Source organism: Glycine max, chromosome 1, assembly GCF_000004515.6.
Source record: "Glycine max cultivar Williams 82 chromosome 1, Glycine_max_v4.0, whole genome shotgun sequence".
Taxonomy (NCBI): domain Eukaryota; kingdom Viridiplantae; phylum Streptophyta; class Magnoliopsida; order Fabales; family Fabaceae; genus Glycine; species Glycine max.
The window spans coordinates 19,269,081-19,275,524 of NC_016088.4; the positions used below are offsets into that span (position 1 = coordinate 19,269,081).

A 6,444-nucleotide genomic window follows, 5' to 3' on the forward strand; every position below is an offset into this window, starting at 1 on the left:
CTTAAATTACGTTCATGCTTAATGATCAGTTTCATTCATGATTAATTGGTGTATGTGTTGCTTAATCACATAATGAATGCCTTATGTTAAATTTTGCTTAGTAATTTAATTTAGGGTTGGATTAAGTGGTTGAACTGATAAAGGATAAATCCTCATAACCTAGGATAAGAGACTTGCTTGTGAATCAAGGGAAAAAAACGTGTTTTAATTCTGATATTTTCTAATTAAAATTTGCTCGCTGTTTAATTTACAAAAATAAACAACCCCCCCCCCCCCAATTCGTTACTGTTTTATTACTATCTGTTATGAACGTTTGGTTGACCATTGCTCGTTGGGAGACGACCTAGGATCACTTCCTAGGTACTGCATTTTTAATGTTTATTCGATTCGAGTGCGACTTCGATCAAATTTGGTGTTGTTGCCGGGGAGCAATGGGCCAAAGGTTCATAATAGTGTTTAGTTGTCTTATTTTGTGTAGCGTTTTGTTTTGCATTTCATTTGCATTTCCTTTTTAGTGATTTTTTTAGTGACTATTTTAGCAATGGATTCAGCGACTGATTCAACAACTGTTTTAGTCGGTTGGGGTCTTCCAAACTCCAAAAATCAGCCGTTTACTAAGTTTTTTTTTTTATTTTTCAAGTATTATTGTCCTATTTTTCTAAACTTCTCTTAGGTAGTTTTCATAGTTAGACTTTGAATTTTTATTTGAAAATTTTTGTGCTCTCTTTTCATGATTTTAGGGTTTTCCTCACAAAATTTCAGCTCATTTTGATATCATTTGAGTATAGTTATAGTTTTACCCCTTGTTAGGTGCTTGTTTAGAAACACATTATTTGCTGCATATAGTGCATGACTAGGGGCAATCCAGGTGATTTACAACCCTTTGATCCTGAAATAGATAGAACCTTTCATAGATTAGTTAGGCATAGTGTGCATCCTAGTCATTCTGTGCATTTTGAGCATTCTGTTGAGGGCGATTCTGAATATTCTGATTTTGCTGAGAACATGGCTCAACCTCCACCTCGTGAGAGGACTCTTAGGGAGATGGCTGCACCTGATTTCACTTATGAAAGCTTGTGCATTCAATATCCTGATGAGGGTGTTCCATATGTTAACAAGACTGGACTAATACATTTGCTGCCCAAGTTTCATGGTCTTGTAGGTGAAGATCCTTATAAACATCTTAAGGAGTTCTATATTGTTTGTTCCACCACGAAGCCCCTTGATGTCCAGGAAGATCATATCTTTCTAAAGGCTTTTCCTCATTCTCTGGAGGGAGTAGCAAAAGATTGGTTGTACTACCTTGCTCCCAGGTCCATTTTCAGCTGGGATGACCTTAAGAGGGTGTTCTTGGAGAAATTCTTCCCTGCATCTAGGACCACTGCCATCAGAAAAAACATTTCAGGCATCAGGCAACTTAGTGGAGAAAGCTTGTATGAGGACTGGGAAAGATTCAAGAAATTGTGTGCAAGCTGTCCCCACCACAAGATTTCTGAGCAACTCCTTCTTCAATATTTCTATGAGGGACTTAGCAACATGGATAGGAGTATGATTGATGCTGCCAGTGGTGGAGCTCTTGGTGATATGACCCTTACTGAGGCTAGGAATTTGATAGAGAAGATGACTTCCAACTCCCAACAATTCAGTGCAAGAAATGATGCTATTGTTCTTAGTGGAGTCCATGAGGTGGCCATGGATTCATCTTCATCTACTTAAAATAAAAAGCTTGAAGGAAAACTTAATGCCTTGGTCAACCTTGTAACCCAGCTTGCCATGAATCAGAAATTTGCATCTGCCCCTGTTGCAAGAGTCTGTGGTCTATGTTCTTCTGCAGATCACCATATAGATCTTTGTCCTTCTTTGCAGCAATCTGGAGTCAATTAGCAACCTAAAGCTTATGCTGCAAACATTTATAGTAGACCTCTTCAGTAGCAAAACCAACAACAACAGAATAATTATGACCTTTCAAGCAATAGATACAATCTAGGTTGGAGGAATCATCCAAATCTGAGATGGACAAGTCCTCCACAACAACAACAATAACCTATCCCTCCTTTTCAGAATCCTGCTGGTCCAAGCAAGCCATATGTTCCTCCTCCAATGCAGCAAATGACCATCCAGAATATGCAATTTCAGCAAGAGACAAGAGCCTCCATTCAGAATTTGACAAATCAAATGGGGTAGATGGCTACTCAGATGAACCAAGCTCAGTCCCAAAATTCTGACAAATTACCTTCACAAACTGTGCAGAATCCAAAAAATGTGAGTGCCATCACCTTGAGGTCTGGCAACCAAATTCAAGTGCCTCCACCAGTAGCAGCACCTGCACCTGAACCTGTCAAGCTTCATTCTACACCTGAAAAAGAGGATGAGATAGTTGCACAAAAGAGAAAGCTTCCTAACAAAAATTTTCATGCAGGTGGACCTTCTTCTAGTAATTCTGACTTACTGTAGTCTCCTATCCCTCTTCCATTCCCACCTAGAGCAATTCCAAACAAAAAGATGGAAGAAGCAGAAAAGGAGATCTTGGAGACCTTCAGAAAAGTAGAGGTGAACATACCTCTGCTAGATGTCATCAAGCAGATTCCAAGATATGCCAAGTTTCTAAAGGAGCTATGCACCCACAAAAGGAAGCTCAAAGGAAATGAACGGATTAACATGGGCAAAAATGTGTTAGCATTGATAGGTAAATTTGTTCCTCACATTCCTGAGAAATGTAAGGACCCAGGTACTTTCTGTATACCTTGCATTATTGGGAACAATAAATTTGAGAATGCCATGCTAGATTTAGGAGCATCATTTAGTGTCATGCCTCTGTCCATTTTCAATTCTTTATCTCTTGGACCTTTGCAATCTACAGATGTAGTGATTCATTTGGCAAATAAAAGTGTTGCTTACCCCGCAGGTTTCAAAGAGGATGTGCTAGTTCGGGTTGGTGAACTTATTTTTCCTGTTGATTTTTATGTTCTTAATATGGAAGAGGGATTTTCCCATGGTTCAGTTCCAATTATTTTAGGCAGGCCATTTATGAAAATAGCCCAAACCAAGATAGATGTTTATGCTGGCACATTGTCTATGGAATTTGGTGATATTGTTGTTCATTTTAACATTCATGATGCAATGAAACATCCAACTGAGGATCATTCTGTTTTTCATGCTGAGATAATTGATCAGATTGTTGATGATTATATGTTTGATTTTGTTCTTTATGGTAGGAAACATCTATTTTTATCTGATCTGTATACTTGTCATCCCTTATGCATTGAATCTGAATTTGAGTTTGAATTTGATCCTGTATCTGATTTTTATGCCGATAGTGAATTTAATTTTGAGTCTGGTTCTAATTTTTTGGTGTTGTACCTCTTGATGTTGATTTTTTAGAGTCAGAATGCACTAACCATGTTGCAGGAAGTGCATATACTTCTGACTTGCTTTATGAGGTACAAGCTGAGGAACCTTCTTCTTCTCCTACCATGGTTCCTCCCCCGGTTCAACCACCACCCACACCAGAGTTGAAGCCCTTACCAGCAACCCTCAAATATGCTTACTTGGAGGACGAGAAAAAATTTCCAGTAATCATCTCTGCCTTCCTTGCTGCTGAGCAAGAGGAGAAGTTGTTGCTAGTTCTCAAGAAGCACAAGAAAACCATTGGATGGACTTTAGCAGACATTCCTGGTATTAGCCCATCTACATGCATACATAGGATACTTTTAGAGGATGGAGCTAAGCTAGTGAGGTAGCCACAGCAGTGACTCAACCCCGTCATTCTAGATGTGGTGAAAAAGGAAGTGACCAAGCTCTTACAAGCTGGAATCATCTACCCCATTTTTGATAGCCAATGGGTGAGTCCAGTCCAAGTGGTTCCTAAGAAGACAGGCCTCACAGTGATCAAGAATGAAAAGGATGAGCTTATTCCCACAAGAGTGCAGAACAGTTGGTGAGTCTGCACTGATTATAGGAGGCTGAATCAGGTAAACAAAAAAGATCATTTTCCCCTGCCTTTCATTGATCAAATGCTTGAGCGCTTGGCAGGTAAGTCTCATTACTGTTTTCTTGATGGTTTTTCTGGTTATTTACAAATTCATATTGCTCCTAAGGATCAAGAAAAGACCACATTCACCTGTCCCTTTGGCACTTTTGCCTATAAAAGGATGCCCTTTGGCCTATGCAACGCCCCTGCTACCTTCCAACGGTGTATGCTTAGCATTTTCAGTGATTTTTTAGAGAGTTGCATAGAGGTGTTTATGGATGATTTTACTGTTTATGGATCCTCTTTTGATGCATGTTTGGATAGTCTGGATAGAGTTCTTAATGCATTGAAACTAACCTTGTGCTGAATTTTGAAAAAAGTCACTTCTTGGTAGAACAAGGTATTGTTTTAGGGCATATAATTTCCAATAGGGGCATAGAGGTAGACCCTGCAAAAATAGATGTTATTTCACAATTGCCTTACCCCTCTTGCGTGCGAGAGGTTTGTTCTTTTCTTGCTTATACAGGGTTTTATAGGCATTTTATCAAGGATTTTAGCAAAGTGGCCCTTCCACTATCCAATCTGCTGCAAAAGGAGGTGGAGTTTGATTTTGATGATCGGTGCAAAGAGGCTTTTGATTGCCTTAAGCGTGCGGTGACTACCACCCCTATCATTCAGGCACCTAATTGGACAACCCCATTTGAGCTAATGTGTGATGCATCCAATTATGCATTGGGGGCTATCCTTGCTCAAAAGATTGATAAGCTGCCTCAGGTGATCTACTACGCTTCCAGAACTTTGGATGCTGCTCAAGAAAATTACACTACCACAGAGAAGGAGCTATTAGCGATAGATTTTGCTCTTGAAAATTTTCATTCATATTTGCTTGCTACTCATGTTATTGTTTATACTGACCATGCAGCTCTAAAGTACCTATTGAAGAAGGCTGAATCAAAGCCTAGATTGATCAGGTGGATGCTTTGGCTCCAAGAGTTTGATTTGGAGATCCGTGATCGGAGCGGTGTGCAGAACCTCGTGGCTGACCATATGAGTAGGATTGAGCGTGTGTCTGAGGACTCACCCATTCGGGATGATTTTTCGGATGACCATTTGCACATTCTGTATAGTATTTCTAATTCCTTCCCCACTCCCTGGTTTGCTAATATTGTGAATTATTTGGTTGCTTATGTTTTTTCTCCCTTAGCATCTAAAGCTCAAAATGATAAAATTAAGAGCGATGCTAAGCATTATATTTGGGATAACCCCTATTTGTGGAAGTTGTGCAGTGACCAGGTTATTAGGAGATGCATTCCAAACCACGAGATTGACTCGGTCCTGCAATTTTGTCATTCTTCTGCACCAGGTGGCCATCTTGGCATACAGAGGACAGCTCGCAAGGTGCTTGACTGCGGTTTCTATTGGCCCACCATCTTCAAGGATGAGTGGAGAATCTGTAGCACTTGTGAGCCTTGTTAGAGAGCAGGCGTCTCACCTTTATGGAGACAGCAAATGCCTCAACAACCCATGTTATTCTGTGAGGTGTTTGATGTCTGGTGTAGAAGCAAAGCTTCATGGTGAATCAAGAATGATTCAAAGGTGTTTTGATGATAACAATGATGATAACAAAAGATGATGACAAAGGTGATGACAAAAAGCTCAAAGATCAATCAAAGAACAACTCAAGTGAATCAAGAACAATTCAAGAGTTCAAGATAAGAATCAAGAAGAATTCAAGACTCAAGAAGAAAGTTTAGAGTCAAGAATCAAGATTCAAGGTTCAAGATCTCAAGAATCAAGATCAAGATTCAAGACTCAAGACTCAAGATTCAATAATCAAGAGAAGGCTTAATCAAGATAAGTATGAAAAGTTTTTCTCAAAAATTGAGTAGCACATGATTTTTCTCAAAACATGTTTACCAAAGAGTTTTTACTCTCTGGTAATCGATTACCAGATTGTTGTAATCGATTACCAGTAGCAAAATTGTTTTGAAAAAGTTTTCAAATTGAATTTACAACATTCCAATTAATTTCAAAAAGTTGTAATCGATTACAATGTTTTGGTAATCGATTACTAGTGCCTTTGAACGTTGAAATTCAAATTCAAATGTGAAGAGTCACATCCTTTCACATAAAAGCTTTGTGTAATCGATTACACTGATTTGGTAATCGATTACCAGTGTTTCTTTCTGAATAAATCAAAAGATGTAACTCTTCAAATGGTTTTTGACTTTTTTAAATTGGTTTTTTTTAGTTTTTCTAAAAGTTATAACTCTTCTAATGGTTGTCTTGACCAGACATGAAGAGTCTATAAAAGCAAGGCTTCGTTTTGAATTTCAAAAATCTTGAATACTTATTCATACAATCCTTTACAAGCCTTGAATCTCTTTGAACTTCTTCTTCTTCTTTGTACCAAAAGCTATCCAAAGTTTTCTGGTTTTCTAAACCTTGAAAACTTGTGCTATTCATTCTTTTCT

The 6,444-nt window shown here is 38.6% G+C and overlaps 1 non-coding gene across 1 annotated transcript; it reads right to left on the bottom strand.

Moving 5' to 3' along the window:
• Positions 1–1,383: 1,383 nt before the first annotated feature.
• Positions 1,384–1,490, bottom strand: LOC112997967 (small nucleolar RNA R71). Its single transcript, XR_003263018.1, has one exon. It is a non-coding gene; the product is annotated as a small nucleolar RNA R71 (small nucleolar RNA).
• Between the last annotated feature and the right edge of the window lie 4,954 nt (positions 1,491–6,444).